The sequence below is a fragment of the Ornithodoros turicata genome, chromosome 9 (genome assembly GCF_037126465.1).
Source record: "Ornithodoros turicata isolate Travis chromosome 9, ASM3712646v1, whole genome shotgun sequence".
Lineage (NCBI taxonomy): Eukaryota > Metazoa > Arthropoda > Arachnida > Ixodida > Argasidae > Ornithodoros > Ornithodoros turicata.
Genome location: NC_088209.1, coordinates 24,309,078 through 24,331,062, shown reverse-complemented (window position 1 = coordinate 24,331,062; position 21,985 = coordinate 24,309,078). Strand labels below are relative to the sequence as shown.

The 21,985-nt window shown below is 46.4% G+C and overlaps 1 long non-coding RNA gene across 1 annotated transcript in view; it reads right to left on the bottom strand.

Moving 5' to 3' along the window:
* Positions 1 to 21,985, bottom strand: part of LOC135368440 (uncharacterized) — a 151,148-nt gene that overhangs the window by 112,519 nt on the left and 16,644 nt on the right. Inside the window, exon 2 of the long non-coding RNA XR_010414776.1 lies at positions 2,307 to 2,365. This is a non-coding gene — a long non-coding RNA (uncharacterized LOC135368440). The remainder of the gene's footprint in view (positions 1 to 2,306; positions 2,366 to 21,985) is intronic.

Below are 21,985 nucleotides of genomic sequence, written 5' to 3'. Positions count from 1 at the left end.
GAGGATTTATGTTTTTTTTTTGTGTGTGTGTGTATGGAGGACAAAAAGAGAGAGGAGAGGCCAGTCACACGCAAGGTCGACTTACTACTCCAGTGGAAAAGACAGGAGAGAAATGAAGAGTGATGACCGGTGAGTGAAAACCGGATGACTGCGTTTGTGGAAAGCATCCTGTAGCCGGAATCGTGTTTCTGCACACATGTTGACTTGTCCTACGACTTCTCGGACAAAATCGCGCGCTGAAAAAAATCTCTCTCTCTTATGAGGATCCAAGAAAATGATTGACCCTCTATTCTCATTGAAACTAAGTACTTTTCGAGAGTTCCCTGATCCTGATTTACTGAAGTAGCTGAGAAATAATAGGTCGAAAGAACATTATACTCTTCATTCTAAAAAAAAGAAAAAAACATTGGCAGATCTATCTGGAACTTGGGCTCCTGTACTTGTTGTTGCTCAACGAAAGATCAACATTTATCGGACTGGGTGAGGTGTGGTATGGAGGAGAAAACAATCTCACCAAAGAAGTGAATCGCTTGTAACAGCTGCAGTGAACGCGCTTCAGCTCAAAAGCTAAATTGAGACCGTCAAGTGAACCTAAGTTGTCGCATCCCATTTATACTTATGTACACTTCGAGCCTCAGCACCACATCTTCGTGTCACCTGACCGAAATATCGTCAGTAATGCTTCACGGCTCACATCATGGTTCTCGCTTGCGTGCGTGATAGCAGATAGTAGCCATTTCCACACAACTGATGTAGCGCCATTGTGGTACTCAAGTTTCTGACCCATATAGCTGCATTCTTGTTCAGTTGCGCACGAGTTCAGATCTGGGACGATTAACACACATATGTGATCACCCAAAAATGGACGTGGATAATTCGAATCGCAAGAGGGTGGATAAAAAGCATGTGCCGAAATCAAACTAAAATGATGAAAGATGAAAGTCACTGAAAAGGTTAGCCTGCTGTAGGAGTCGAACCCACATCTTCTGGATTGCCGGTCCAGGGCTCTACCAATTGAGCTAACCTAACACGCCTTCTCAGCGACTTCCAGGGTGCGTCATCTGAAGGGACAAACCAGTCACTCTCTCTCACTCATCCTCCTTTCACTCTTACATTTTTGCTCACTCATACACACATTCATACGACGGGATCGACGCAGGCGGCAACTGTTGAACATGAGAGAACTGATATTCTGAGGCTGAAACGACATAGAAGGGACAAGTACATACATCGTATGTACAAATAAATTGTATGTATTTGTCCCTTCTATGTTGTTCCAGCCTCAGAACATCAGTTCTCTCATGTTCAAACTAAAATGTGTATATGATTTATTCTTGGATGTACGTCAACGTGTAGGTCGTCCCATGTCAACAACATGCCAACTACCCAGTCATACAAATAAATTGGAAAAGTGATGAAACTTTGCCCGCGAAGCAAAAAGAAAAGCACAGGAAAGAAAAGAAAGAGTGAAACACGTTAGCTGCGCGCATTATTCGCGACAGCGAACGGTCAGTATATGCGGAGTCACCAGACGAAAGGGATAATGGGCACCGCCTTCGTTCTTGATCCAACGGTTATGTACCGACTTAGGGCTGTCGTGCCCCGAAACTATTATTGCTCGACGTGATCGTGGGTGTCGTCGTATTAGGAATACCACAAGAGATATGCCGAACGAGCAAGTTGCGTCCTGATAGGCGAGCGACGGAGACGACTGTATAGGCCTATAGCTGGAAGTGCAGAAAAGAGATCACGAAAGCGCGCGAGGTATGTTTGCAGTCGATAGCACATATGAGCGAGTATGGTCGGTGTCGATGTAGTGTCGTGTTTCGCAGCTTCATTTGTGGTCTAGTACCCCATTACATGTGAAAGGTTAAATGAGTGGTGTGGGGATGACTGAAGCATCGTCATCATTGGGTCGCAATAAAATAAAGAAAAAAAGGAGAGAAAGAATACCGCGCAGAAACCACGGCGTGTGCCGAAAACCGTCCGCATGCACGCGCTACGAGCTAAAGAGAGGGCGAGACAATCGTCGAGAAGGGCACGTGATAAAACACGTGCACGGCGCTCTTCGCGCGATACGTGAAGGGCGTGATATACGTCACGCGCAATGTGTCACGTGCCCATCTTTTTTAATTTCCCGCCACTCGTTAGCCCGTAACGACCGTAACGACGATGAAGCGATTAAGCCCCAAGTCATCAACCGAAAATTGGAGAATCCAGCCACCGGGGGATGGCAGACGGACTTTTACTGACATCTTGCCTTTCATGCAGAGTGTATTCTCTTTTCTATTCAGTGTCGCACGTACCTTGTTTTCCGTAGAGTCCTATTCAAAATTGCCTTCCGCGATGTGGAGAGTTTCTGAGCCTGTGGAAGACAAAATAAAGACGCTGTAAAAATTGTCAATTGGGCTATCTGCTCTCTTCATGGTCCCCCTTCAAAATCGGTGGGTATGTCGCCACGCACATTATTAGTTATTTCCAAGCGCACACACTGCAGACACTCCAGCTGCGTGCCGTGAACAAGCATCGCCGCGAAGCGCCTCGGTTCGGGACAAAAGGGGTGGAAAATGTTACCAGTCACGCGCGTTAAGCGACTGTTCGACATACTCGGTTTAATGAATCGCCAAATGTGGCGTGTTTACGTGAGACCATCGCTCAGTGTGTTATTAGTGGAACGCTGTTCAACTTACGCAGGGGTAAAAAACCTGGTATAATGAGGTCGCTCAGACGGAACCCCCTCTATCCCATATCACTGAAGAGAGACCTGTGTATTGATTCACGGAGGAAACAATGCATGGTCGCCGGTTCTTCTAAAGGTCGAATGTAGCAGACGAAACGATATGGAAAGTGCGGAGCTCGAAATGAACGGCTCACGCAGGTTATAACAGGGAGACCAAAACAGGGAGAGGCTCAAAAACCAGCAACAACGATTCAAATGCACAGGTGTACATTAAAGGGGCACTAAAATGCAAAACACAAGTTCACTTCAACGTCCCACGCTATATTAATTTCGTGCTTGTTATCATAATTCAAAACTTCGATTCCATTACGGAGCTACAATCGAAATTATACCGGGCTCTTTCTTGCTTCGGCTCTGAGCAGTGAACGACACTTCAGCTCGTGCAACAGTGTTTTTAGACCATGCTGCGCGTGCACGCGCATGCCACGCCCTGGAGCAGCTCCGGTGAAAAATATAGTGCGCGTTGCGAAGCGGACTGGCGTCGGTGTACGAAGGACGTGAAGATAAACGTTGTCAGTGGAACATTCGCGAGAACTGTTGTGGGTTGCAATTCAGTGAATCGGTATTGAAAAATGCAGCAGTGCGCATCGTGCCGCGCATACACGGAACACTACGATCGGACCCGTTCCAAATCCACACGGCCACGATAGGTATGCGCGCGCTTCTCCTGCTGTCTCATTGGATGACGCCAATGTTTGCCTCCTGGGGATCCCATTCGTTGCCGCAAAAGACGGCTCTGTTTTCATTCCGTTTTTCTTAACGGTGGCGATGTGTGAACTAGTTTTGCTTGACGTTACACTAATTGAAACCCGGGCTTTCATTTGAGAGCAAGTTGTTTTTGCATTTTAGTGCCCCTTTAAAATCGTTGTGTGCACCGTGTCTATAGGCAACTTGTACACTGCTACCAACTTGCTGGCGCCCTCGGCCGAATTTGAACACGCAACCTTGACGTCATTAGGCGGCCAGCAGTTGATGCATCTTGTCCTGCCCACCAACAGACACATATTTTATAGGAGAAAGACTTTCCAGGACAAAATGACTTTCAGTTCAAAAGTCACATTGAACATTCCGGTCCAAAGTGTGAACAAACACCCTGTGTTCGAGTAATGCATGCATTCCATGTGCGAGTAGTACTAATGATAAGAAGAAAAAAAGTTAATTCGTGTACAGCATACGTGCAGGCAAGCTGGTGGATAAATTCCATAGTTGGAGAGGAAGAAAAAAAAAGAACATGTTTTTGCCACAGTTGAAGAAGCCCGCGCTTGGGCACTAGGACGAACGATAGAGACACACACAATGAGCTGAACCGTGTGTGCGCCTGTCGTTCTCCCTAGTGCCCAAGCTCCGGTTTCTTCAACTATGGCAAAAAAAAAGTATTTTTTATCGCGACATATTTTCCTCTATCTCCGGTGTTGCAGGAAGGTACATCTTGCAAGAAGTCATCTTCACCCTCATCGCTTGGCTAGAACGGACGCGGAAACTATATTTTGAATCGGTGCGTACGTCATCGGTAAATGTATTTACCATTGGCAAATACCGCGGAGTTGTGTCCGAAATGACAGGACGCTCGGCAAAGGGAAAGAAGAAAAGACAATGCGCGATATGGAATTTCAGCAATATGGAAGGTACATTTATATTTTTGAACGAACCCTTCAACAAAGTCCTTCAAAGTCCCAAACCATGCTGCATTTATTAAATGCTTCTCGTCACACTTCTTTTAGTGTCTTTATATTGTCAGTGTCAAGTGTCAGTGTATAGTGTCAAGCCAATATTTGGCTTGCTACTCTTCAAAAAAAGAAAAGTTCACCCACACCAAAAAATAAAAAAATAATCTGTATCTGTGATTTTTGTGTGCGTGTTTTTATGACTTTTGGCATTGTTCCCGCTTACAACGCACGATACGAAGTCCAGGCTATGGTGTGTCAACATTCAGTACCGCCTGAAGGAAGACGTGTATCGCAATCTTCCCCAAGATAGGCCCTCTCTGTTGCGGCGTCAAAACGTGGAACGTTTCTTTCCATCGATTGAAGCTGCCGGCAAACGCGGCTACGAGCGCTCAGCCAGAAGAAACCCAAATATGCTCCGAATGGAGAAGCGATGACTTGTCGCTGGTGGCAAAAGAAAGCTGGTCGTGGTGAAAGAAAACTGCAAAGTGCCGATCGCTTTCTTCTGGCCAACATTGCCTAAAGCGTCTGTGTGAATGCAATGGTGCAAGATATAACCAGGATAGAGTGTATGCAGGCAATTTCCATCGTCCGTCTGTGAATACGGGATATGTTGAAAGGGTATTGCTTCCGACGCTGCGGCTCTGTGCGATTTCGTTTCTTTTTGGTTCGGTCGTTCGTTTGCGTTCGGTCTTCATAGCATTGTGTAAGGACAGCCTGGCTACAGCATTCCATTCAATATTATGCGTCTCAAAGAACTGCTATTCTTGATCCTTAAAACATTCTCTCTCTCTCTAGAGAGAAGACAAAAGTAGGGGAAGTGACAAAAACGGGGTTTATTAAAAGTTATAAAAGCTAGGGACGACCTCTACGTTACGACGGAAGCTCCATCTTCGTCAGAACAAAGTAGCTAAAATGGCTAAGCAGTTAAATGGCAAAGTAGCTAAAAAGGAGCTCAATTTTAGCTACTTTGTCCTGACGAAGGCGGAGCTTCCGCCGTAACGTAGACGTCGTCCCTAGCTTTTAGAACTTTTAACAAACCCCTTTTTTGTTACTTCCCCTACTTTTGTCTTCTGTCTCCCATTTATCTCAACGTTCACTATAGTTACGTAGCCGTCCGACCCCAACTTCAACATATAAAGATTTATATATATATATATATATATATATATATATATAGTATATATTTACAAAGGAAAAATAGCCGAAGCTCTGTAGCTGCACGTTGAGCATACGTTTACAGTTTGACCGTGCACTCCCAGCCGAGTACAGCTGTTTCGTACTACTTGGGACTCGTCAGCCCGGCGTAGGAAAGTGACACGTTCTTGGGTCGGCACTAACAGTGCGTCTCGGAGAGTCGTCAATGTTCCACGGTGACGGCGCCACCTGTGGAGGCCGCAGTGCAAGCTAGCAAATACATATACAAAGGAAAAATAGCCGAAGCTCTGTAGCCGCACGTTAAGCATATGTTTACAGTTTGACCATGCACTCCCAGCCGAGTACAGCTGTTTCTGACGCATGTTTCTGTTGCTGACGGGTCCCAAGTAGGACGAAACAGCTGTACTCGGCTGGGAGTGCACGGTCAAACTGTAAACATATGCTCAACATGCAGCTACAGAGCTTCGGCTATTTTTCCTTTGTATATGTACTTGCTAGCTTGCACTGCGGCCTCCACAGGTGGCGCCGTCACCGTGGAACATTGACGTCTCGCCGAGACGTACTGTTAGTGCCGACCCAAGACCGTGTCACTTCCCTACGCCTGGCTGACGAGTCCCAAGTAGGACGAAACAGCTGTACTCGGCTGGGAGTACACGGTCAAACTGTAAATATATAAATATATATATATATATCCGTTTTTTTTCGGTATTTCTAAGTCAAGTTCTGAAGCTTTCTGTCATAAGATTCTCAACGTCGTTCGACGCGTGGCGTTGCCCAGTGGACACGGTATCCGGTCGTTGCCAAGGCCATGCTAACAACTGGGAGGTAGCGGGTTCGGCTCTTCACCGGCTCTTCTGCTAAAGCTCAGGACGGATGTAGACGCCTCGGATGTCCTCAAGTCGCTCCACAACGCGAAAAAAGTCCCATGCCTCCTAGTCTTTCTTGCTGTCCGCTTCTCACATGTCCGCGTCTGTACAACGCTCGCGGTAACAGTACCTTCGCAGTTCTTACAATGAATTTTAAAAAGACCCTTTGAAAAATGCATTATGCACCCAACTTGTAAGGCCACACCGTCGCCAAAATTGGATAAACATACCGATAAACCTAGCTTCTACACCGTAAGAGGGGAGAAAAAAAACCGTGTCATTTGAGTTACTTTGGAGACAAGAAGCTCTAATATGATCTTTCTTTTCTCTCTCTCTAAGAGTATACTATTCACTCTTTTTGTAAATGTACGTTCGATACTGCAATAAAGCGCGCGGTACATTAATGCAGGCATTGTTGACGTATCCCGCTACAACAGGATGGGCGATGCCGTTTCGTCCTAAGTATGCGGAAGACGCTTCCTGTGTAACCGGAGAAAGCACGCACGTGGCCTACCCAGTATCGGTTACACCGTTGCCTGAGCACAAGCAGAAATTCAAAATAGCGCATACGGGCCCATAAATAGACTGCATACTACATGCATCGAATTTTTGCGAAATAAAACACACGACCTCCTCCATAATTCAAACGCACGTGCGAATAAGCTTCCGAAGCTTGTTTGTGGTATCGAAGAAGGAAGCATAGAACAACATGATCGTCGCATACAGCTCTAAATCTTTCGGAGTCTCACTTTGGAGTCTGTATTCGAATAGTGATGCATGAACTCCTGCGCATTCTTAAGCACTTCTGTTCGCCCGTTGTCTACTTGTGTGGATTTTGGGTTTTCCTGGAGTAAACACATGTTCTGCTTGAAGTAGGGCTTGAAGCAAGCTCAACCGACGTGTCGTGTATTTCCTTACTGAGCCATAACAATAGGTGCAAAAGGATAGAACGCAAGCGAATACTACAGACAGACAGTTCAAAGCGATAGGAATGTTCGATTTTATTTGAAGGCTGCGGAAGAAACGGAAGAAATAGGCGTCTGCCAAGAAATATGGACGTGTCGGCATTTTGGTTGTCTGTTTTGTTCGTTGTTTCGTTTTACTGTGTGTTGGAGCATTCTCTTCGGGAAGGGAATGCTTTCGCAAGTTGTCAACTCCCGACCGATAGCGCTTCATCTAAAGTTTGCGGTGAAATTGTTGACTTAATGTTGTAAAATAGGGCAGGCGTGGTAGCTTGAGGCAGGTCTGTAGCCGTCGTTGTTCTTTATCCTTGTGTGTGTGTGTGTGAACGGCTGGCACTCTTCTTTTAATGCGTCCATGAGAATTCGCGATACATGTCTAACTTTCAGACTGCGCAAAATGAACCTGTAGACTCGATACTGAGAAGGTGAAGGTGCCGTAATTCGTTTACAGCTGGCCAGCACGCCACAGCATAATCTGTCAAAGACCCTGTCCCAGTGGATCTACTGGATCAATGGCCTGGAAGTCTCGCAATGCTGAACAGCTTGAACAGTCCGTGAGCTATACATGTTTACCCTCATGACAAATTATTCTGGCCGGTAACTTTCACAGCCCACCCAGGCAGCACCATGTACTTAAAGTCGAGTGTAATAGGGGTGGACGGGTAGGTGAAAGGCCTTGAACACGCTCGTGAAACTAAAGAAGATCGATAAGACTCATGCCGTCCACCCCTATTGCACTCGACTTTCAGTACATTGTGCTGCTTGGGCATGAGTATGTGGGATGCGAGTCAATTCGCACACCGGAGGTGGAGCAAACAGGAAGGATTGATCCTCATCCGATCAGAGACGGTGGAATGAAAGAGTAGGCAGAAAAGAGGAATCAACAGCATAGAAAGGGAAACTCATGTCGATCTTATGTTGCCACTGCGGATGGATTATTCCGGCAGGACTGCTGTGTGGGACTGGCGACCTCTGCTTCGCATTATGACGTGCACCCAAATCGTACGTAGCAGGGCGTCGAGCGCTATACGCGGCTCTCGTCCTTAATGCCACCATGCCCCAAGACACATTGCAAAACAACGGACTCGCCTTTGCATTGGTGGTTTGCATTCTTGGACGAAATCTGACACACCTCCTTTCGTCGGACTCACAGCGATTCTGCTCAAAAAGTCGCCGCGCGCTATCCCCCGGGAGCTCCGTAGAGCATGATGTTCGGCTATTCTTTTTTTTTTTTTTTCGATTGGAGAGCTCTCGATATCCCCGTCAGTTATCATTAATTTGAGTAAATTCGGCACGCTCTTCACATTGGCGGGGTAAAAAAGTGAAGTTTACTTGGCAAATTTCAGAGTTCAGTTCGCAAAAATTTACATCATTATTCACAACTTACGTTACATGACATTCACATAAGGAGGTGTCAAAAAACCTAGTAAGCACAAATGCCGTTGCCCGCATGATTCTAGGCGGTGTATTTTTTTAATTATAATTCAATGACACGTTTTCTGGGACACCCTGTATGTAAAAGAAATATATTTCATTATCGTGATGGATGAGCCGCTGCGTAGTTTTGGCACGTGAGGAACAACAAAATGTAACAGGTGATACAACAGACAGGAATATTAATATCTCGCAGGTGCTTATTTTTATTAGTTTCTTTTTTTAACGCACAACGTTAGGACGACCGAAAACTGGAAGGTGTGGGGTTCTAGTCCTTACGCCTTTTTAAAATTCCGTATTAGCGTGTGAAGCGACTAGGGCTATGAGTGGCGCACATTCGTGGACAGATGGAGAGAGGAGAGCAGGAAGGAGTGGGGGCTTAGGGGATTAGTGTGCGTCCTGGCCCGACTTCAGGGGAACTGCGCCGTCGTTCGTCTGGAAAGTCTGCGGGAAAACCCAGGGAAAACCTCAGACAGCACAGCCGGTGCCAGGACTAGTCCTTATTTCTACACTCTTAAAACAAAACTTCGCCATACATCCCCCGCCATACGATGCCCCCCCCCCCCACTCCTTATCCTGCTGTCCTCTCTCCATCTGTCCACATCTGTACGCCGCTCATAGCATTTGTTGCTTCGCGGCGCAAACACGGAATTAAAAAAAACACCATACGCTGGAGGTCATCACCGGCAGTGACACCGTTATCCGCTCCTGAAAAGTGGGATCTTTTTGTGAAAATTAATGTTATTGCAAAAGTACCACAAAAAAAAAAAAAGAAAGAAAGAAAGGCTTGCACCTCCCGTTTTCAAGAAAATCTGGGACGTTAAATAGCAGGTGTTAAAGTCAGTCGTGGGGAAAACGAAACAGCTAAAGGGAAGACTACATAAACTATACATGAAAAATTGGCTTGATGGCATTAATAACATTAGAAAAATCGGCGCATATGCATGGCTAAGGGATATTTCGACCTGTGTTTCAACTTCCCCTTTTTTTTCTGGTGAACAAATGAAAAGCTTGAGTAGAGTAGAGTAGAGTAGAGTGGCTCATGACTAACATCTCCATTTTTTTCTTTTACAAATCAATCAATCAATCAGTAGAGGCCCATTCGCCCGCGGACGTCCAAAAACGAGGGGGGATATATCTATTAGAACAAAGAAAACAAGGGAGGAAAGGTCACCCAAACGGGACGTCTGCTTGCTATTCCGCAAAGAGAGAAAAATAAATGAAAGAAGAATAAAATAAATAAATTAGAAATGAATTAGGGAATAAAAGGGTAAACTAACAAACCGTGAAAGAAGGATGAGATCGATTAAAGAAAAAGATGAAGCTAATGTGTTGAGGGTGAGGGGAAGTAGATGTCACGAGTTCAGTTCACAGGCGGTTCATGAGAAGTGTGTCGCTCAGGAACTTCAAAACTGCTTTGGTCACAGACCGCTGTGCGGGATATGCCGTACTCGGCCGCGCAGACTGGCCAGAGAAAAGTATGTGCACCGCAGCTCGAGTAGGCGTCCAAAAACGGGCTTATCCATGTTCTTTGAAGCAGTTCCAACCTGCAGAAACAACAAACTATTCGATGCGCCCTACGTTACTTTGTACTTTAGAGGTACAAAAGGGCCCTTGCCGAGTATGCGAGTAGAGTGCAAAATTTAATTTCGAAAAATTGCTTCGATAACGCTGACCAGCTACTTCGGCGAAGGAACAACGCCCGGGGAACTTGCCGGTGTCAGCGTACTTAGGAGAATCAGGACGTGATAGGATTTCGGAAAGTGGCGAAATATAGCAAAATGGTAAAAGAGATGAAGACATTTTCCTGGCCCTACAAATGCGTTATAACAATAAGAGGAGAGGGGATTTGCATCTTTTGTCGCTGAAAACCGTGCTGTGACTGTGAGGCATTCGACAGCGCCCCCAGGCAGGCCGTGTCGACTTTTATTGGACAGCCATATATGTAGTATATCTATTGTGACTGCGCTTTTCGTCTTTTTACACCTTCGAATTGCAGTCACGTATTACGCATAAACTAACATTCACCATACTTGCGTTTAGGTGGATGGGATATGTTTAATGGTTTGGAAAAAAATGGAAAGGTTAGGCTTGATATTCCCGAGAAAAGCAAAATAAACACAGAAGACTATAGAGAAATATCGACGAAGACTGCTACTGCACACCGTAAAGTTTTCCACACTACTGAAGGCGTCCGGCCGTCATGCACACTAAAACTGGTTCCCAAACTTCCAGGACTGTATTTTACAAAATTCAAACTGCATTGCAGAATTCAGGTGACAGTGCAAACCTTGCTTTCATTGTGTCTTGGATACCGTACAAACGTGCTACATGCACATAATGATCACTATTGATTATCGAGCACATCTAAGCGTCTACAATACTGTTCAACAATGTTGAGGTTTAGAAAGAGTGAATTGTTGGAGAACGGACAACATGCGAAGAAGACTTCTTGCCAGTCTCGGACGGTTGTACCAACAGTATTGTCAAGGGGAGACAGGAGATCACTTCTGATTGAGCTCATCGAGCCACTAGCTCGCCAGCAGTGGAGTCGGGACATCACTGACAGGTCTCTCATGTATTCGGTGGATCCAACTTTGTCTTTCTCAGTTCCAGACCGTTTATCTTGAGCCCAAAATCTTGCCCAAATCTTGAGCTCCCACAGAGCAACAACCTGTGAACAACAATCCTGTGACCAACTATAATGTGACCAACAAAACTATTCTGGTGAAAGCTATTAACTGAAAGCTATCATGGTGAACTGTATGGTGTAAACCGAAGGTGGCCACCAGATGGCACAGCCACCGAACTTTGCACTGAACGTATCGTCGCTGTGTGTCGTGTGTCTTGTTGGCGTGTCCCGTTTTTTCGTGTTTCCCTTTTTTCTTTGTATTCTCTCTCTCTCTCTCTCCCTGTCATCTTGCCGCCCGTCTCAGCAGGCAGACCATACTCTGTTTCTTTCTCTGTTTTTTTCTTTCTTTCAGTAAACGGTACCCCCCCCCCCCACCACCACACACACACACACACACACAGACAGCAAGCGCTAACGCTAATTTTAAAGTTGGAGCGCTCAAAAAACGTCTTGCGGCAGCACGTGAAAACCGTTTTGGTAGGCGCCGGCCGTTATTTCAAATTAGCGTTGCAATTGCAGCGTCACAAGCATGTATATATATATATATATATATATATATTCTTGTGTCATTCTTAATTCTCTTAATGACATACCATATCCTGCACTGTAAACGACATCTACGTCTTGAACTGTAACAGTGTTCAATAAAAAGCGAGCCTCAGTGGTTAGCGTGCTGGCCATGTCACGTCGTGACTGCCAGGTACCCGGGTTCGAATCCCGGTGCCGACTGTGCTGTCTGGGGTTTTTCGTGGGTTTTCCTCAGACGCTGTCAGACATATGTCGCCACAGTTCCCTTAGAATTCGGCCCAGAATGCACATTCCCCAGGGCGTCAGTCGTGACGTTGCCAACATCGGCGAGCCCTTTCAACACCACCACGCCTGGTGGCTAGCGCGCTGGACATGTCACGTCGAGACTGGGGGGTATACCCGGGTTCGAATCCCAGAGTCGGCTGTGCTGTATGGCGTTTTTCGCGGGTTTTCTTCAGACGCTGCCAGACGTATGTCGGCACAGTTCCCTTAGAAGTCGACCCAAGACACACATTCCTCCCAGAGCGTTAGTCGGCACGTAGCCCACTTCCATGAGTCTGACAACGGCGAGCACTTTGAGCACTACCACCGCCCTTGTGCGAGATTTGGTGGCGAATCACAGGAGGGTGAGGCAGTTGACGTACGTTGCAGGATACGGACAGGAGGTTGAAGATCTGGCCTAAGCAGCTACAGCTACTGAATGTACAATTGCAATTATCCAAAAAAATGTGTCGGTGCCTTTCCGAAGCACTCAGGGCCACTCACTGGGGGAAGTCGACCACAAGCGTTTGTTGCAATGTGCCCATGTGTTCTTGTTTTCTACGGTTTCTGTGTTCACTCATTCCAGATACCGTTGAAATGAATCAGTAGATTTAGTCTGGAGGAGATCCCAAAAATTTGTGCGTGTTACTCATACCTGACATTGTGTGCCACACAACGACCATCGCTCTGTCCACTCCGCGGAAAACGCGCCCGAACGCGCGCGAATCTCTGTAGTCGACAGACTCCGGCGTACAGTCTCCGCGCGTCGGAAAACTGGTTTTTCCCAAGGTCACACGCACGGCGAGCGCGCGTGCGTCGTGAAATCGCCAGAAAAACGCTCCATGCGGCTTTTCAGCTTTTACAACGGAATCAAAAACAGTCAGCCCACTAGTTTTCGGCACCACCATAGGGCGCAGGATCCTCCACTTACAAGAGCTGATGTTGATTGATTGACTGATTGGTTCGTTCTGTGTTCTTTGGCGCAACAACAGCAAGGATCAGAACAGCAGATATGAAAACTGGGCGAAAACTTTTGACGAAACTCTTCTTAAACGCGTTAAAATGCGTACTGAAAGCCCTTTATCCTTTGTGAAATCAAAAAGGCTCTATGCACTGTTGCTGTGGGGATTACGCAAGTCTTGGCGTTCACGTGGTGATAGCACTGTCACGCGGGCCTATAAAGCCACCGGCTGACAGAGCCTGTGCTTGGTCCGATAAGGCTATCGCTTTAATATTTGTTTAGTATGGTAAGTAACACAACCTTCGCGATATAATAGCAGAAGTTCCTCACGGTTTCTGGGCGCCACATGCATGTATGAAATACGTTTGTACTTGCAGATACTACGCCATCATGTACCCGCTGAGTTTTCGATGGACACGAAAGCGAGGCCCGTACATCATCCTCGGCACCTGGATTGTTGCTGGGCTGCTTTCCAGCGTTCAGCTAGTGCACGGACGAGCCACAGAGTTCAACTGGGCTGGCGGGACGTACTACGACTGCAACGAAAACTGGGAAGAGAGCTCCGGAAAGGTTAAAACAGTTACACAGTAATACTTAAACTAAACTACTACTCTCGCCTGTACGAATTACACTGTGCTTCTTAGCTAGCGTGTTACACTGTTCCTCGTGAGGCTCCGTGCATGAAATTTGCTGGGCGAGTCGCTGCCTTTACCCGCGCTAATCTCGCTCCGCACTCAGAAGCAGAGTTCGAGGTAACTCGTTACTGTAACTAAGTTCCTTTTTTTGGTAACTTGTAACTGAACTCTGTACTTTTGCGCCGCGGTAACTTTCAGAGGAACTCGTTCATTTTTCAGGTCGGTCGCGACCTTATTCACCTCTAGCTTCGAGCGTAGTTCAATTCTACCAAATTTTGGCGCTGTCGAACACTATGACGTCATTTATTTACAAACAAGGAGAGGTCTACTGTTGGACATAAACGAAAACGATCTAAGCGTGTTGCACTCCTCCGCAGGCAACTCAAGATCTAACTCAACTGCTCACGCGCGCCGCACCTGCGTAATGCTATTTTGTGTCCGAAGTAACTTGGAAGTAGCTCGTTCTTTTTTTAAGTAACTCATGTTTTAAGTAACATAACCCTGAAACGCAACTGCGAGTTGCATTTCAGACTGAAGAACTTCGTTATTAACTTAGTCACATTTTGCACACGATAACTTAACTTGTAACGAGTTTTTTGACGGGTAACTTCTCAATGTATGCTCAGAAGTCCCTAATGCGTACAGTGCGCGTCCCAAGAGCTTTGCAGCGACTTGGGCATGCAGGAAGCGTTGCTGAGGCTTCCTACACAGGGTGTCTCAGCTCAATCCCGGGATCAATAATTCGCGAACGGTTCACCAATCAAATAACTTTCTTTTTTTTTAATAAGAATCTGTCCGATACCGCCTACAACCTGCGAACCGTGTGAATGAGTTGGAGCTGCTCATTATTTCAATAAAAATTCAAATGAGTTTCGTGAAAAAACGACTTCTATGGCGAGGCGTCGGCATCATTAAAATGGGTACTACCCCTTTTGGGATCTTCAGTGGACACCTTTTAGAGAAAAATCTGCCACGGACGCGGATCATTTGTTGCAGTGATTAATTGGTTTCGGATTACATAATTTTTGTCGCGGCTGGTCGCGGTGAAGCGCAAAAGGACGCTCTTCCACTCTCATGTCCACCAATTAATTACACCAATGAATTACGTCCTTTTTGTACTGCGCCGCTGCCAGCCGCGACAAAAATATGTAAACCGAAAACAATTAATTACTGCAGCAAACGACCCGCTTCGGTGGCACATTTTTCTCTAAAAAGTGTGAGGGTCCCAAAAGGGGTACACTCTTAAAAACGAACTTCACCGCATAGCACGCTAGTACTCAACCATCATCCCGAATGAAATCGTTATCTGCCCCGATTTGTAGAAAACGCTAGGCGTACGCCATTTTTTTTTGTGACACTTCTGCTGTTGATAATTGTCGCACAAAAAAAGGCGTACGCCTCCCGTTTTCAAGAAATCAGGGCAGGTAACGATATCATTCGAGATTATAGTTGGCTAGGAGCGTGCTATACGGTGAAGTTCATTTCTAAGAGTGTAGTACCCATTTTAATGCCGACGGCGCCCTGCTTTAGAAGTTGTTTTTTGCACGAAACTCATTTGAAGTTTTATTTAAATAATGAGCGGCTCCAACTCATTCACATGGTGCGCAGGATGTAGGCGGTATCGGACAGACACTTACAAAAAAGGAAAGTTATTTGATTGGTGCACCTATCCATAATCTTCACGTACGCGCCCACTCTCAATTTTGCATACTACAAGGGTTGCTCAAGGTTGACCGAGACTTTCGCTCGAGAAAAATCAGTGAGTAAATGTAGTTGAATAAAATTTTCCCAAGGACGAAGTCCAATCGTTCTCGAGTCAGCGGCAAGTGCAGAGGCGGCAGCTAGCATGGCGGCGATCAGTGTGTCTGTAGCTCAGGAACGGCGATGCATCTGCGAAGAACCTCAATCCAGTTGAGATTTTGTAAAGGGTACAGGCCTATAGTATATGGGGAACAAGTATAGTATAAGGGGAAGAGTGTACGACAGTTTGGAGAGGACGGGATATGGGTATAGGTTTATTCAACTTGCGCGACCCGCAAGTGAGAGGCGTGACGTGTGAGAGTCATCGTACGTCATCGACTCGAGCGACCTGCATTGAGAAGAGGGTAGCTGGAGGGCAACTCTCGAGCACCTGTAGCGTTGAGTCTTCGAATTTTAGAGCGGGAGTCACGGCCATGAGGGCGATGACACCAGAGACGCGTCGCGGCAATTCTGCCCACCTCACTCAAGGGTCGACTCTCTCGATTCTCGAATCGCTCCAGTGCAATAAGCGGACATACGAATGATCCACACGGACACATTTGTCCGACCGCAGCCATGCCAGTGAACATTGACGTTGAGCAAGCCGTCCTCGGGCACCGGCGAGTGGCAGCTCCGGACATATCTCCATTTCAAATCAAATCAAGCTCGGGCAGCCGAGCGTAATATTAGTGTCGGCAGTGTGGAAACAATATGGTAGCACCCGGCCGTTAACAGATATGGTGAATTCGAACCGATCGTATCCGGAGGGAACGCCAGCGCAAACACTTTTAGTAAACCGGAGTGAACCGGAGGCGCGCTCGCTGCGAGACTCCCGACGATGCATACGGCAGTTTTGCCAGCGCACGGCCATTTTTTAGAGGAAGAACAAGATAGCCATTCGGAAGCAGCTCTACGGTTGCCCACATTTTAACCACTGCAATGGTTTTCAAAGAACTGTTTTGTGTCCTCTTTTTTTCCTGACTGTGAACGGGTTCCGTTTCACATACGCGTGCACCTAAAGTATATTCTTCGAAACAAGCCTACAGACAGTTGCGGAAAACCAGACAGTTGCGGTTAAGTCGCTCTTTCGTTCTTGCACGCCTGAGACAATGTTTACTGCTGCCGCAATGTATGTCCAATTCGCGGGAGAGTCTAGGGGGTCCTTTGCGAGCAACATCACGAAGAAAATAAAGATCACCAGTGATCGTAAAACGCTTTCCGGCAGCAGCATACTACATCCATGCCATTCCGGCGGCAGCATATATTCCATACTAGCAGACGACGCAGCCATGATGAGATTTTCCAACCGTAAATGTGTCCGGTAACGGCGCCTAGCGAGCGTAGCCTCCGGTGAGATACCGTGTGGTTGACGTCTTCTGAGCATGCGCAGTTGCTTGGCCCCGCCCACGCGTAACCTACCGCGCGGAAGAACGTGGTTTGCTAGAACTCTCTAATCATTCACTACCACCTACTGTTCGGAGCATGTGTTCCCTGACGCATCACTTGTGACCAAAAGGGAGCGCGCATAACAGTCTCTGAGCAGCTGCTGAACCGGTTTCAATCCGAGGGGGACGAATTTTTGAAATCAGTCGTCACACGTGATGAGTCCTGGATGAATCATTTCACCCGAGAGACAAAAAGAAGTAGCATGGATCGACGATATAAGGCTTCCCCGTCGCCAAAGAAAAGCAAGATGCAGCCGTCTGCTCTGAAGTTCATCGGAACTACCTTCTGGGACATACAGGGTGTCATCCATGCGGACTTCTTGGAACAAGGGTTAACGATTAATGCCCAGTACTACTCTACGTTGATAAAGGGTACGTGCGAAACGCAATTCGCAAGAAAATGGCTCGGATGTTATCCGGAAGGGTCATTTCTCCTTCATGACAATGACCGGCATCACACGGAGAATGTGATGGTATCAACCTGGCTGAAATGCGCCGTGACGTTTTACCCACGCCCCTTGCAGCTCAGATTTAGCTCCAAGCGATTACCATTTGTTTGGGCCCCTGAAACAGCACCATGGATAAATGACATTCCGCCAGGAAGATGACCTGCAGCGGCTACGACAGCAGCCCACGTCTTTCTACGCCAAAGGCATCAAAGCTGCCGAGCGATGGCAGCGACGTCTAGATGCGCAAGGTGAATAATGCGAAAGACTGACGTAGTTTGGTGCTTCCCGAAATTTCCACGGTACATAAAGGAATAAAAGTCTCGGCCAACATTGAACGACCCTTGTACATTATCCGCTGGCGGAGATATATCCTGGGATGGAACGCAATGATTAGGAAGATCATTTCCAGGATGCAATCAATACTGCCAGCAATACTGTCCCGCCACCGTTCGGCGTATTCCAAAACAGTGTAAATACCTCTTCTCTCAGGGAGGCCACGAGAACAGGGTCGCAGTTTCAAACCAATCTACTGTTCAAATTTTTTGATGGAAGTAATCGTTGGAGATGAAAGACATAAGCTAAAGAATGTTGCGTTCGGTGGCGAATACAATCTCTCCCTATTACGTTTTTTTTTTTTTCGCCAGCATCAACATCAGCAAAAGGAACGGTGGCTTTGTCTCTAAGTGGTACGGAAGTCGACTCTGGAAACCTCTCGCGCGCGCGTTTGTGTGTGTGTGTCTGTCTGTCTCTGTCTGTAGAGGAGGTGGTGTTCCTCTACATGAGTCCCGACCGGCGACGATGGTATGCCACGGAGAGGCGATGACGGTGGCCTATCTCCATGGCCGCGCCGGTGGAACTGAGAAGCATGTGCTCAAGGCGCGTGTCCATCCTCGTCGTTGTCCACCGGCCGCTACATGTCTGTCTGTCTGTCTCTGTCTGTCTCTGTCTGTGTGTGTCTGTGTCTGTCTGCCTCTGTGTGTCTTGTCTGTGCCTGTCTGTCTGTCTGTGTGTGTGTCTGTCTGTCTGTCTGTCTGTGTGTGTCTGTCTGTCTGTCTGTCTGTCTGTCTGTCTGTCTGTGTGTCTGTCTGTCTGTCTGTCTGTCTGTGTCTGCTGGGTGTGTGTCTGTCTGTGTCTGCTGGGTGTGTGTCTGTCTGCGCCTGTCTGTGTGCGTGCGTGATGACGTTTGCAAGTGATTTTGTCAACCAGACTCCTCCAGTGATCTCTGCCGTTATGGCAGAGATCACTGCAGTGATCACGGCAGTGATCTCTGCCGTGCACTCAGCAGAGACAGACATGACTGGAGGGTCCTGCGCATCCGACCGCGGCATTATCGTGATCGGTTGACACCAATTACGTGTTCGGACGCAGATCGCGTCTCAATAAAGTCTACGTTTATTTTTGTGAACACTTTGCTGTTGTTCGCACTCTGACTGCAGAGTAACCTTAAAACTATCTTTGGAAAAGTATTCTTTCCAGAAACGTGTGTCGGAGACTTCCGACCCACGTTAGAGAACCCTTGGTGGTCGAAATTATCTGCACTCTTACTCTGCACTTCTCTGCAGTTTACCCAGCAGTTTCGCTGCTCTTCTCTGCAACTCTGCACTTCTGCACGCGGTCATACTCTGCTACTTCTATGCAGCTAAGCAGAAAAACGAGGAGAAAAACGAATAAAAATAAATCCATAACTCGAAGCTGAAAAAGGTGCACCTAATATATTTCTCTTAGAAGCCCTTTCTTTCTTCATGTCATCGCAGCACCGGAACTTTTTTTTCAACATTTTATTTGCTGACCAGAACCGAGTCGTCTAATTTCCGGCTCTCCTAGGGACATCCTGGAGAGGCTGGTTGCAAAAATTCAACAAATATCATGTTTCCGTAACGGCGAAGCTTGTCCGAGACTAGACCAAATGTCTGTCTCAGCGGAAATGCGATACAGCCGGGTCAAACTGGTCGAACGCATCTCCTGTACACCAGTTGATCTACTCTTGTACTTGGTACGATTTCTCACGTAAGATAAATAAATAAGTAAGTTCCTGCGACGCGACAGGGAGATTGCTAGCAAGCGTTTCTTTTTTTTTTTTTTTCTTTTTCTGTTGTTCCGAAAGTTTTTTTTTTTCCCTTATATTTATCTTAATAACTTAGTGACGCAAAAGATCAAAAGGAAGGCCCAGCCTTGCAAGATTATCTCGAGAAAGAGACTGCATTAGCCGTGCTAGGCTTTCAAGACGAGCTCCTCTAGTGATATTCACGTCCGAATCACACCACAGACTTGCTCCCTTTGATCCTCAGGCCGGTCGTAAACGCCTCTGAAGCAAAACGCAATTTGTTTGCAGGATACTTTCCCTAATTTCCTTTCGAAATTTCATTCCACCTTTCTCCCAAAATAACGAGTATATGCAGAAGCACAAGTAGCACATTGTTCAAAAAATTTGAAGGACGATTAATTTAATTAATGCTGCGGAATTAATGGTTAGCAGTAAACGTATTCGCATATGTAACTGACGACGGCCGCGCACCGCTGTGTCCACCCACTACCACTATCCACTTCTATCGACCCCTAACTATTCCTAACTGTTCCTAACTGTTCCTAACTGTTCCTAACTGTTCCTAACTGTTCCTAGCTCTCACAAGCTCTCACTAACTTTCGTTGTTCCTCTGTTTCGGCTTCACGACGTCTCCGCATAGTCTCTGCATTCGGCGACGCTCTTGTGAGCGATCATCTACACTGCTCGTAGAAGGGACCATGTCCATTTTATAAACCACGCGCTCTAAAAACTGAACTTCACAACATAGTACGCTCTGCGCCAACCATGGTCACGAACGATAGGGTTGGTTCGAAGAGAGAGGAGGGAGTACGCCTTTTTGTGGCCAATTATCTGATATCGAAATTGACACAAAAAGATGTCGTCTGTCAAAAGGCGTCGTATGTGTCGTATCGTATGCGAACCGCGAAGAAACCGCGATGCGGGTTTCTACCCGCTTGAGCAGTTTCTTTCTTTCTTTTTTGCTTTTTCTTCCTCTACAATATTCCGTGGTATCTCCCTCGTGTGAATACATACACACAAGGGAGCACGTATTGAAGCACGTATCCGTCTTTCAGGTGTACACAGCGGTCATCTTCACCGTGACATTCCTGACACCCATGTTAGTGCTCATATTTACGTACTCTTCAATTGCCTTGAAGATGTGGCGCCACACCTCCCCCGGTAACGCTGATGCACAGCGGGATCAACAGCAGCTCATTGCCAAAATGAAGGTAAGCATAACGGCACCCATAGCTGTAACAGCATGGCAAAGTAATATTCACGTAACGAAGGCATAACGATGTACTTCTTGCAGCGACCTCGGTGGATGATGTAAAAATACGCGTCTTAAAATAGTGCCACAGTATGCAAGAATTGATCCGCATCATTCTACAAGAGTTCTAGTTTAATAAATAGCTGCAGCGTTTATGTTCGTGGTTACGACATGGAAGCAAACGAGCTTTGCGGCTTCTGACATAAAATTTTAGTATACGCTGCCGTTTTACGAGCCCTTAGGAGACGCGGAGATGTTAAACATGAATGCGATTTAAATTTCATGCACCACCGTACCCGGTACTTAACATTCTGAGCCATTTTTATCTCCATATCCGCTTTGGAATAATCCGCTCTAGTAGTTACCCGTACACTTAACGTCATATGAGATCTTGTGGGATGCAAAGATGTTAACCTTGTATCCGATTTAAATTTCATGCACTATGGTAACCGCAAGTACCTATAACAAGGCGTGCCTCGTCTATCTGTGTCCTACTTTGGGATAACCCGCTCTGGTTGGAACTTGTAGTTCATGATCCCTGTAATTGGCACAATGATTACTCTAGAGTCACTAAATAAGCTCCGAAGCTTACGTAGTGAGTCTAGTTTACTTTAGCGACAATTTCTGCCCCGTTATATCCGAACGTAAGCCTGTAGCACATACAGCAAGTCCTCGGGAAAGGTCGCTTAGAGCATACAGTGCAAGCCACTCAGGATTACGCATGCTGCAAATATCTCTAAAGGGAACGAATTCTAGGGAATCGTAGGAATTTCACAAATTTTAAGGACCAGGAAGCGGAGGATTACGACGTCTTCACTAACGCAATCGTATAGCATCCCCGAAGAAAGGTTTGTGCTAAAACAGTTGTTACTAAAAACGGACTTGATGACTATAACAGCCTAATTTACGTGGCAGTATACACCACTACAATGAACAACTAATATTACGTGAAAGGGCAAGTGAATACCTACTACTTCGTGTACAAATAAAAGCACGCAAAGGGACTCACTTGTGCTCAACCTGCTTTTCTAGCGTCTAATGAAATTGGAAAATCGCCAGCAATGGGGTAGGGTATCTTCCCACTCATCATCATTTAAATAAAGTTGTTGTTGTTGACAATCCAAAGTGAATGACGGGAAAACATACATACAGGGTGTCCCAGAAAACATGTCATTGAATTCTAATAAAAAAAAAACACGCCAACTAGAATCATG